This window comes from Ornithorhynchus anatinus, chromosome 20 (genome assembly GCF_004115215.2).
Source record: "Ornithorhynchus anatinus isolate Pmale09 chromosome 20, mOrnAna1.pri.v4, whole genome shotgun sequence".
NCBI lineage: Eukaryota > Metazoa > Chordata > Mammalia > Monotremata > Ornithorhynchidae > Ornithorhynchus > Ornithorhynchus anatinus.
The window spans coordinates 10,270,024-10,282,287 of NC_041747.1; the positions used below are offsets into that span (position 1 = coordinate 10,270,024).

Genomic DNA, 12,264 nt, shown 5'->3' on the forward strand with positions numbered 1-12,264 from the left:
GAAAATTCAGAAATTTTGAAATCCATGGCCCGTGGTGTAAATCGAAGCTATTGCCCTAAGTAGATGACTTAATTCACATTATTAAACCTAAACTCTGATAGCAGTCATCGAATAGCTGGCGTGTCTTTATTATGGAAGTGTAGGCTTTGCTCTTGAGCTTTAGTTGCTGGCCGTACCGCCTGGTCTGATTCCCATCATACCCTCCTCTGGCTGGCGTGTGGGAGCCTCTGAGCCAGAAAACTACAGCTTCCTGAACCTTCTGAATCCCTAAACTGCAAATTCTCCGAGGTTGGCAGGGGAAGCGGATCTGGGCCCTCTGAAAGAGAGGGGATCTTCTCTGCTTGAGAAGCCATGTGGCCTAGGGGAAAGAGCAAGGGCCTGGCTCCACCTCCTATCTTGCCTTGTGACCACAGGCGAGTCACTTAACTTCTCTGGGCCTCAGTTTCCTCATGAGTAAAATGGGGATTCAATACCTGTTCTCCCTCCTTCTTGGACTGTGAGCCCCATGTGGCACAGGGACTGTTGTCTGGCCTTATCTTGCTTCTACTCCAGTGTTTAGTACAGTGCTTGGCACCTAAGTACTAACAAATACTGTCAATATTATTATGTCAAGCATAACACAAGGCAACAATGGAAGCTTTGTGCCCCGAAAACACTGATGGTCATATTTGCCCGTAGTTTGCTCCTGGGCATATTAAGATTTCATTTATTTCTTTATCTCTGTCATCATAATTTTAAGCAAAATAGCTCCGAGCCATATTTTCCTTGGAATGTCAACCTCTAGAGTTATTTAAAAAAAAAAAAAAAATTGTAAGATTTTTACAGTGGAACAGAAAACTGTCTGTTAACTCCTCCTCTCTGCTAGGTTCATTTCAGCTAAGACAAATTGGAAAAAGGAAAAACGCTGTAAAGAACTGTGCTTCTTATTTTCCCTATTGCCATCGAAATACTGGGGTGATGGGGTGGGTATCTTGTTTATTTCATGGGATTAGTTTGGCTTGTTTAAATCTTAAAGTCTGGTATTCTAAATTTATTTTGTAAGTGGAATTGTAAGATTGCCGAAGATCTTATTTCATCACCATTGGCTTTCTTTGCAGATGAGAATGGGGGTGAGGAATTCAAATGTCAGGTCAGAAAATGAATTAGCTCTCCAAGAAGCCCTCTAGCGAAAATATAGGCTTTACATAATGTGAACTAAAATGATTTAAATTTCAATCCGATGTAAATTATTCAGAAAAGCTGGGCAGACCACAATTGTGTAAAAGTAACTGAACTGAACGAAGATGAAGTAAATCAATCTTGTAAGCTTCCAGTTTTCAATCTGGAAGATCAAACCAAGACCGGTCAAGTTCTGAAGAGTGAAACTTCTGCTTTCTAAGGTGGTGGGTGTTGATTCTTCTAATTAATTACAGTAAGTAGATTTAAATATTTAAGGGATTTGGGGTCTCCTGTTTTAAAGAGTGACTGTTAAAAATCTTGTTAAAAACTTGTTAAAAATCTTAAATTAGGCCCTTGTGTTTGGGCTATTAAAAACCTCACAGTTTCCACAGCTGAAGAGAGCGAGGTTCATAAATGGAATGGAATCCAGAATACACTGGGTTCTCCTAGGTCTTCATGGTGTTGTCATTTATTATAGGAGAGATTCTGATGGTGAAGAAACTATAATACATGGAATTAAAAAAATACTGAGCCTACCTATCTGAAGAAAATCTATATGAAAAGGGCCTGTTATCTCTTCATTTAAGGCTTTCTGTATTTTCAGAATAAGTGGGGACAATGCATGCAGTTTTCAAGACAGCTAATATTTCCAAACTGGGCACCCCTACCCTTTTTTATGGGGATGAGTTTGCGAGCAGGTGATTTTTGGTTCCGAATAAGGGCAATATCAATCAGTCATATCTGAGTGCATACTGTGTACAAAGCACTGTACTAAGCACTTGGGAGAGTACAGTATAACAGAGTTGGTAGACATGTTCCCTCCCAACAACAAGCTTACAGTTTGGAAGGGGAGAACAGTACTATCTACCTAATAATGATCTAATACCTATCATGTGAAATTTTTTAACTGCTTATCAGTGTCACACACTGTACTAAGCACTAGGGGCAGATACAAGATAATCAGGTGGGACACAGTCCCTATTCCCACATGGGGCTCACAGTCTAGGAGGGAGAAGAGGTGTTGAATCCTATGTGTGTTCTGTGTATATGTCAGTGTGTGTATTCTGTTCTTGTGCATTTAGAGAAGCAGCCTGGCTTAGTGGAAAGACCACGGGGCTTGGGAGTCAGAGGTAATGGGTTTTAATCCCAGCTCTGCCACTTGTCAGCTGTGTGACTTTGGGCAAGTCATGTAACTTCTCTGGTCCTCAGTTACCTCATCTGTAAAATAGGGATTAAGACTGTGAGCCCCACGTGGCACAACCTGATTACCGTGTATTTACCCCAGTGCTTAGAATAGTGCTTGGCACATAGTAAGTGCTTAACAGTACCATATCATTATTATTATATCTGTGACCCAACTCATGTCTCTCAACTTTACCACCCTTTCCTTTCTCTTCATAGGCATATTTATATGAATTAAGAATAGTAATAACAATCACTATGGTATTTAAGGTTTACTTATGTGCCACGTACTCAAACACTCAGTGGTATTTATTGAGCGCTTACTGTGTACAGAGTACTGCACTACACGGTTGGGAGAGTACAATATAACAGAGTTGGTAGACACATTCCCTGCCCATGAAGAGAAGCACTGGGGTAGATACAAGATAATCAGATGGGACACACTCCCTGCCCCAGATCGGACTCACACCCAGAGTGAAGGGGGGTTACTTTTGAGCTTGTGAAAATCCTCGGTTTCAGGACATGGGCATCACCAAAGGGGACAAGTAGAGGCTGAGAATGAAGGTCATCTGGAAAGGGAGCTAAGGACAGTCTCAGGAGCTGACGGAGAAGGTTTCCTGCTGTAGCTTTATTTATTGTTGGCTCTATGATTGAAAGTGACTTTCAAGTGTTTTTGGTTTTTTTCCGAATCAACCCTTTTAGCGTGGTTGACAAAATAATTGAGGTAATAAAGTACTTGCCGCCTGACAAGCCCTCTGCTCAACGCTGGGGTGAGATACTGTATAATCAGGTTAGGCACGGTCCTATTTCCACATGAGATTCACAGTGTAAGTGGGAAGGAGAACAGGCACTTAATCTGGGGAAACTGAGGCAGAGAGGTTAAGTGACTTGTCGAAGATGACCCAGCAGGCTCGAGGTGGAGCTGGGATCAGAACCCAGGCCTGTGCTCTTCCCACTAGGCCTCGCTTCTCATTTCCTCATCTTGGATCTAATGGGAAGATGGTATCAAGCAAGGCTCAAAATAAAATGAGGAGGTAATATCTTTTAACCAGTTAATCTTTCCTGTTCATTTTAGGGGTTCCCATTTTGGATTTTGTTAGGATTGGCTACAGCAGAGGCATTAGACTGGAATATTTTCTAAGAAGGGAAGGGACTGTAATGATTTTGTTCTGCCCTAGGTAGGAAGAACCTGGGGAGAAAACACTGTTCCCCTAACTTTGGGAGCAGTTTCTTGTCTGAGCTGGGGAAGAAATAGGGACTTGGGTGCAGAAATAAAAGCCACTCAATTAAAATAAATGTCCAATTTGGGTTTCTTCAAATAGCGATTTTTGACAAAGTAACTTCTGTGGGCCTATCATCCATGCCTTTACCCAAAGCCTCCTTTAGCTTACTGATTCTTTGTGTCTGCACACTTTTTCTTCTTCCTTTTTTTATGGTATTTGTTAAGCACTTACTGAGTGCCAGGCACTGTTCTAAGCACTGGGGTAGATACAAGGTTGGACATGGTCCATGTCCCACCTGGGACTCAGTCTTAATGCCCTGAGATCAATCCTACAAACATCAAATACTTTGGGATGAGTTGAGAAAACGTCAAGTTGAGAAGCAGCGTGGCGTAGTGGATGGAGCACGGGCCTCTGAGACTGAAGGATCTGTGTTCTAATTCTGGCTCCGCCACTTGTCTGCTGTGTGACCTTGGGCAAGTCACTTCACTTCTCTGGGCCTCAGTTACCTCAGCTGTAAAATGGAGGTTAAGACCATTAGCCCAATGATGGGACATGGACTGTTTCCAGCCTGATCAGCTTGTTTCTACCCCAGGGCTTAGTACAGTGCCTGGCACATAGTAAGGGCTAAACAATACCATAAAAAAGTCACCCAAACAGAACCCTTTCAGCCCTTCAAAGTATATCCGAATTTCACGTCTTTGAATACAAAGGAGAACTATATAATCTTCAGGGGAACAGATCAAAATCAAGATGGTTCCCATGCTGTGTGGCTTAATTAACCAGCTGGTCTCTGGAAGAGATGGATGCTAAATCACCTCTTGTGTGACAACCCCCCTCTCCCAAAGAGAGGTAGCCCTAAGCTTAGATCAACTTGTCGGGAAAGAAGCAAGATAAGAGACATGCCCTGATAAATCAGTGGTGTTTATTGGATGCTTAACCAAGTACAGAAAACCGTACTAAGCACTTCTAATAATTATGGTATTTATTAAGTGCTTACTGTGTGCCAGGCACTGTACTAGGTTTTGGGGTGGATACAAGCAAATCGGGGTGGACCCAGTCCCTATTCCAGGTGGGGCTCACAGTCTCAATCCCCATTTCACAGATGAGGTAACTGAGGTTAATGAGGTTAATCATTTCCTACAATACCGAGAATACAATACCAAAGAGTTGGTAGATGTTCCCTGCTCACAAGGAGCTTACTATAGTAAAGATCCAGATGGGATCTTAAGAACACCAGTGAAGTTCATTTCAGAACAGTTTCAGCAGTTCTTTTCCTTAGTGGATTGCAAGCTTTTTGAGGGGAGGGATCGTGCCGAGCAACTCCAGTGTACTGTACGCTCCCAAGTGATAGGGGAAGCAGCACGGTGTAGTGAATAGAGCATGGGCCTGGGAGTCAGAAAGTCATGGGTTCTAATCCCGACTCTGCCACTTGTCTGCTGTGTGTCCTTGGGCAAATCACTTCTCTGTGCCTCAGTTACCTCATCTGTAAAGTGGGGATTGAGACTATGAGGCCCATGTGGGACAGGAATTGTGTCCCACCTGATTAGCTCGTATCTACTCCGGCACTTAGTACAGTGACTGACACGTAGTAAGCACTTCACAAATATCACTATTATTATGTTATGTAATAATAAAAAAGCTGATCCTGATTCAGTGGGTCACAGTTGTGCCTCCAGGCTGTGACAGGTATAAAAGCCCATGCCACATCTCAAAAGTTATTCTTCCTGTAGTTCTTGGCATTACTCTTTGATCCACAAGGCAAGAGCTAAAATCCACTTGCCCTACCTTTAGCTGAAGAAGACTTTTTAGAGCAGAAGAGAGGGTAGTCATGGTCCTGTGGAGAACAGAGTCCCTCTAAGCAGTGTGACCTAGTGAGAAGATCCCGGGCCTGGGAGGCAGAAGTCCTGGGTTCCAATCTTGACTATCCCTTGACTGCTGTGTGAACTTGGGCAAGTCACTTTGCTTCTCTGAACCTCAGTTACTTCATCTGTAAAATGGGGATTATGACTTTGAGCCCTATGTGGGACTGGGACTGGGTCTAACCCAATTTGCTTGTATCCACCCCAGCACTTAATACAGTGCCTGACATTCATTCAATAGTATTTATTGAGTGCTTACTATGTGCAGAGCACTATACTAAGCGCTTGGAATGTACAAATCGGCAACAGATAGAGACAGTCCCTGCCCTTTGACGGGCTTACAGTCTAATTGGGGGAGACAGACAGACAAGAACAATGACAATAAATAGAGTCAAGGGGAAGAACATCTCATAAAAACAATGGCAAATAAATAGAATCAGGATGATGTACATCTCATTAAACAAAATAAATACGGTGATGAAGATATATACATTTGAGCGGACGAGTACAGTGCTGAGGGGGTGGGATGGGAGGGGGGAGGAGAGGGAAAGGGGGGAGAAGAGGGTTTAGCTGCGGAGAGGTGAAGGGGGGATAGAGGGAGCAGAGGGAAAAAAGGGGGGAGCTCAGTCTGGGCTTCAGTGTGCAGTTAAATACCATGAAAAAAAAGGGGGGGGCTGTCAACCTTATTATCATGTATCTACCCCACTGTCAGTCAATCCGTTATAATAATAATAATGTTGGTATTTGTCAAGCGCTACTATGTGCAGAGCACTGTTCTAAGCGCTGGGGTAGACACAGGGGAATCAGGTTGTCCCACGTGGGGCTCACAGTCTTAATCCCCATTTTACAGATGAGGTAAGTGAGGCACAGAGAAGTTAAGTGACTTGCCCACAGTCACACAGCTGACAAGTGGCAGAGCTGGGATTTGAACCCATGACTCTGAATCCAAAGCCCGGGCTCTTTCCACTGAGCCACGCTGTTATTGAATGCTTACTGTGTGCAGAGCATTACTCTAAGCACTTGCATTCTCTGCCCACAACAAGCTTACAGTCCAGTGCTTGGGACAATGCTTGGCACACAGTAGGTGCTTAACAAATACCACAATTATTAGTATAAGGAGCTGCTACACTGTAACCTCCAACAACTGATATCCAGTAAAAATGTTTTAGCAGTCAATCGATGGTATTTACTGAGCATTCACTCTACATAGAACACTGTGCTAAGCACTTAGGAAAGTACAGTGAATTGGTCCTTGTCCTCGAGAAGCTTACAATATTGCTGGTCTGCCCAACCTCGAGAATCAAAAGGAATAAAATGAAGGAAATGAACATTCCTGGTTTCCTGGGCAGCAGACGTTATTTGCTCCAGGTGAGAATGGGAGACGGTTATTTGCAATGATGGTTCAATTTTGCAAATGGACGGTAGTACATAACACGCTGAAAACCCATTAATCTTTTGTGACAGCTTATTAAAACTGGGTTATGACTTCTAAACTCCCGGGCATTGCCGCAAGTAGTTTCTTCTTGTAGGGAACTGCCGAGCCCTCTTAGGTGAAACTGTGGTGCAGCTGCCGATCAGAACTATTTTCATGAGAAGAAGGTTCCCAACCTGGTCTTTTCCTCTCTAGGAAAGACGGTTCCTTAACTCGGAGGCAGTGAAGACGTCCTTGACCCTAAACCAAACTCCAGCTACTGATGGTCACTCAATCAACCCATCAACGGTATTTGAGTGCTTACTGAGGGTAGAGTACTGTAATAATGTTTGGGAGAGTATGATAGAGTAAATAGACATGATCCCTGCCCTCGAGGTGCTTATAATCAAGAGGGGGAGATAGATATTAAATTACAGGGAGGGGAAGCAACCAATTACAAAGATATATAGGGGTGGGGTGAGTACCTGAGCTCTTAGGGGGAACAAACTCCAGTGCCTAGGTGACACAGTGCTCTGCACATAGTAAGTGCTCAATAAATACGATTGAATGAATGAATGAAAGGGAGGGGAAAATAGGATGGGGAATTCAGTGTCTGTTCGATAGTTAATAATTATATTTGTTAAGCGCTTACTATGTGCCAAGCACTGTTCTAAGGGCTGGGGTACATACAAAGGAATCAGGTTGGATGCTGTCTCAGTCCCATATGGGACTCACACTCTTAATCCCCATTTTACAGATAAAGGAACTGAGGCCCGGAGAAGGGAAGTGACTTACCCAAGGTCACCCAGCAGACAAGTGGAGGAATTGGGATTGGAACCCCGGTCCTTCTGACTCCCAGGCCCAGGCTCTATCCACTTAAGCCACACTGCTGGGAAAGAGTTTCAGACAGGAGGGAGAGTGTGAGTAAGGGGTCAGTGGCGAGAAAGAAGAGAGCAAGCCACAGTGTGAGTGTGTAGGTTGGTGTTAGAGGAGTAAAATGTGTGGGCGGAGTTGCAGTGAGAGAGGAGGGACGTTAGGTAGGAGGGGGCAAGCTGACTGAGCGCCTTCTAGCCAATAATCAGGAATTTCTGCTTGATAGGGAACCACTGGATGATGCTGAGGAAAAGATTCCGTGTGGGTTTTTTCAGGTTTATAAACGAGGTGTACGTCGGGAGATGAACGTATTAGTCTTTTGAAAATAGTAGAAAAAATTTGAATTTTAAATTTCCAAGTGTATGCTTTATTTTTTATTTATTCACATTCTGTGTCTGCCTCGCAAGAGTTTCTCTGGAAATGTTTCCCCTTTCCTACGTTTGCAGATGGGCAATAGGTCCTATGACCACTTGATCCCTCTCCCCGCTCCTGAGAGCATCCAAGGCAATGTCGGAGCTAACCTGCTTAGCCCAAGACTCCAGCAGCAATTCCCGCCACAACGATTTCCAAGTCTCGGTTTTGAGGGAAAGGCTGATGATGATAACAATAATGGTGGGATTGGTTAAGTGTTTCCTATGTGCCAAGCCCTGGGGTAGACACAAGATAATCAGACTGGACACAGCCCCTAACAGTACAACAGAGGTCTCTACTGGAGTATGAAGAGTGATGACCCAGGAGATAAGCAGAAAACGTCAAGAAATGCCAGTTACCTAAGCCACGTCCAAACTCTTTATAGAGTGGGGAGAAAGGAAATTACCCAGAATCACCCTCATTGGGATGCTGCTTAATGAGTTAATTAGAGAAAAGTGATTAAAAAATTAAAGACTAAGGCTCTCATCTGCATCCGCAACAGCTAATTTCTGAAATCAGCCCTGGCCATTATTTTTTTTTCTCTCTGAGGCGCTAACCTGCATTCCAGTCTGCCCGCACTCGATTACAAGCAACGTGGCTCAGTGGAAAGAACATGGGCTTGGGAGTCAGAGGTCATGGGTTCTAATTCCGGCTCCGCCGCTTGTCAGCTGTGTGACCTTGGGCAAGTCTCTGTGCCTCAGTTACCTCATCTGTAAAAGGGGGATGAAGACTGTGAGCCCTACATGGGACTCCCTGATTACCTTGTATCTACCCCAGCGCTTAGAACAGTGCTTGGCACATAGTAAGCGCTTAACAAATACCAACATTATTAGTAGTAGTAGTAGTAATGGGGAAAATTCGAGCTGATCTTTCTTGGGTAGGTCGAGGAAGGTGAAAATTTCACCTTGGAAGTGTCCTTCCACCTCTAGTTCAGGGTTCACAGGCAAGCACTTGCAGTTCAATGAAAATACGGCTCTGCCGTTTGACTTGGAAAGTTCTCATTCCAAGATGGCTCGTGTTTTACTGCTACCGAGGCTGTCTGGTGAGGATCAGCCCACTGAGTGAGTTCCAAGCCACTCCAAGTTCCAACTTAAACTAAGAAGCAGCGTGGCCTAGTGGATAGAGCATCGGCCTGAGAGTCAGAAGGACTTGGGTTCTAATCCTAGCTCCACCACTCATATGCTGTGTGACCCTGGGCAAGTCACTTCTCCCCTTCTAGACTGTTCTCCCCCTCTACACTGTAAATTCATGAGCAGGGATTGTGTCTGTTATACTATAATCTCCTAAGTGCTTAACACAGTGTTTTCAATAAACATTCATTCAATAGTATTTATTGAGTACTTACTATGTGCAGAGCACTGTACTAAGCACTTGGAAATATGATTGACTGACTGACCTGGGCCTGTTACTTCATCTGTAAAATTGGAATGAAGACTGTGAGCCCCATTTGGGCCCTGGGCTGTGTCCAATTTGATTAGCTTCTATCTACCCCAGTTCAGTGTGTGGCACATAGTAAGTGCTGAACAAAAACTTTTTATTTAAAAAAAAAAGCCACATTAAGAATTGCAGCTATGAATTTTCGGCACTCTACCTGGCCGAAAATGTCCTTGCTGCCTAGAAGAGAGTTTTCTCCTAGGTGTCAGAAAAGCTCGGCGAGATTGGATAGACGTGAATCCAGCGAGTGGAACTAGGTAAAGCAGATCTGTGTGAAAAATAATAATAAAATTGGCATTTAAGCGCTTACTATGTGCAGAGCACTGTTCTAAGCGCTGGGGTAGATACAGGGTGATCATGTTGTCCCATGTGGGGTCCACAGTTTTAATCCCCATTTTACAGATGAGGTAACTGAGACACAGAGAAGTTAAGTGACTTGCCCACAGTCAAATAGCAAAAATGTCTCCCATTTAACAGCACTGTGGAGGGCACTAAAGTTTTGCTATCCCAGCTGAGTGAAATGTTCCTAACTGGGAGGAAGCCAGGGAGGGATTTCGTCTGGAAGTCCAGGTGGCCGGCGGAGCAAAGGTCAGGAGCTCTGCCAGGCTTCAAAAATCTGCTTATGCAGAGACTCCAGCTTAATGTTTGCGGACTTCTGTTCCCCTCGGTTTAACGGACAAGTAAGATTTCTTGGACTAAAAGGCATCGCCTCGTCAGGTCTGCGGGCTCTCCCGATCAAATCCTAGGGCGTTACTGCGAGCCATCCCAGAAGCCTACCCCAACTCACTCCTGCATTTATTACCCTATTTATTTTGTTAATGAGATGTGCATCGCCTTGATTCTATTTATCTTGATGATGATGATGATGATGTCTTGTTTTTCTTTTGTTCTGTTTTCCTTTGCTGTCTCCCCCGATTAGACCTTAGACCGTGAGCCCATCACGGGGCAGGGATGGTCTCTCTCTGTTGCAGAATTGTCCAAGCGCTCAGTCCAGTGCTGTGCACATAGTAAGCGCTCAATAAATACTATTGAATGAATGTGCGAAGCCACAGGTATTTTTGCTGAAGGAGCCTCACTTTGGAGAAGGAGTCCCCGACACCCAGTGACCCGCCCTAGAGGCATAAACCTCTGTAAGATGCAAACTAACTCTCTTCCCCTCTTCAAAGCCCTGCTGAGAGCTCACCTCCACCAGGAGGCCTTCCCAGACTGACCTCCCCCCCTTTCCCTCTGCTCTTCCCCCTTCCCCTCAGCACTGTGCTCATCTGTATATATTATTTATTACCCTATTTGTTTTGTTAATGAGGTGTACATCTCCTTGATTCTATTTATCTTGATGATGGTGTCTTGTTTTTTTGTTCTGTTTTGCTTTGCTGTCCCCTCCGATTAGACCGTGAGCCCGTCATGGGGCAGGGACGGTCTCTGTTGCCAAATTGTCCATTCCAAGTGCTTAGTCCAGTGCTGTGCACATAGGAAGCGCTCAATAAATACTATTGAATGAATACTTGCCTCCCTAGATGTGTGACCTATTCATTTATTCCACTTTAATTATTCCTTTTCACTTCCTATTTTTATTCGTTTATTCAGTGGTATTTATTGAAGCAGCGTGGCTCAGTGGCAAGAGCCTGGGCTTGGGAGTCCGAGGTCACGGGTTTGAATCCCGGCTCTGCCCCTTGTCAGATGTGTGACTTTGGGCAAGTCACTTCGCAGCGTGGCTCAGTGGAAAGAGCCCGGGCTTGGGAGTCCGAGGTCACGGGTTCGAATTCCGCCTCTGCCCCTTGTCAGCTGTGTGACTGTGGGCAAGTCACTTCACTTCTCTATGCCTCAGTGACCTCATCTGTAAAATGAGGATGAAGACTGTGGGCCTCACGTGGGACAGCCTAATTACCCTATTCTTACCCTAGCGCTTAGAACAGTCCTCTGCACATAGTAAGCGCTTAACAAAAACCAACATTATTATTACTTCACTTCTCTGGGCCTCAGTTCCCTCATCTGTAAAATGGGGATGAAGACTGGGAGTCTCACGCGGAACAACCTGAGGACCCTGTATCTCCCCAGCGCTTAGAACAGTGCTCTGCACCTAGTAAGCGCTTAACAAATACCAACATTATTATTACTTCACTTCTCTGGGCCTCAGTTCCCTCATCTGTAAAAGGGGGATGAAGACGGAGAGTCTCACGCGGGACAACCTGAGGATCTTGTATCTCCCCAGCGCTTAGAACAGTGCTCTGCACCTAGGAAGCACTTAACAAATACCAACATTATTCCTTCAATTCTCTGGGCCTCAGTGACCTCATCTGTAAAATGGGGATGAAGACTGGGAGCCTCACTTGGGACCACCTCATTACCCTGTATCTCCGCCAGGACTTAGAACAGTGCTCTGCACATAGGAAGCGCTTAAGAAATACCAACATTATTATTACTTCAATTTTCTGGGCCTCAGTTCCCTCATCTGTAAAATGGGGATGAAGACTGGGAGCCTCACTTGGGACCACCTCATTACCCTGTACCTCCCCAGCGCTTAGAACAGTGCTCTGCACCTAGTAAGTGCTTAACAAATACCAACATTATTATTACTTCACTTCTCTGGGCCTCAGTTCCCTCATCTGTAAAAGGGGGATGAAGACGGGGAGCCTCACGCGGGACAACCTGAGGACCCTGTATCTCCCCAGCGCTTAGAACAGTGCTCTGCACCTAGGAAGCACTTAATAAATAC

The 12,264-nt window shown here is 44.7% G+C and overlaps 1 long non-coding RNA gene across 1 annotated transcript; it reads left to right on the forward strand.

The window, feature by feature from the left end:
• The first annotated feature begins 515 nt into the window (after positions 1–515).
• LOC114805855 lies at positions 516–8,733 on the forward strand. The gene is made up of 3 exons (XR_003753915.1): positions 516–1,411; positions 7,050–7,142; positions 7,933–8,733. It is a non-coding gene; the product is annotated as an uncharacterized LOC114805855 (long non-coding RNA).
• The last annotated feature ends 3,531 nt before the right edge of the window (positions 8,734–12,264 follow it).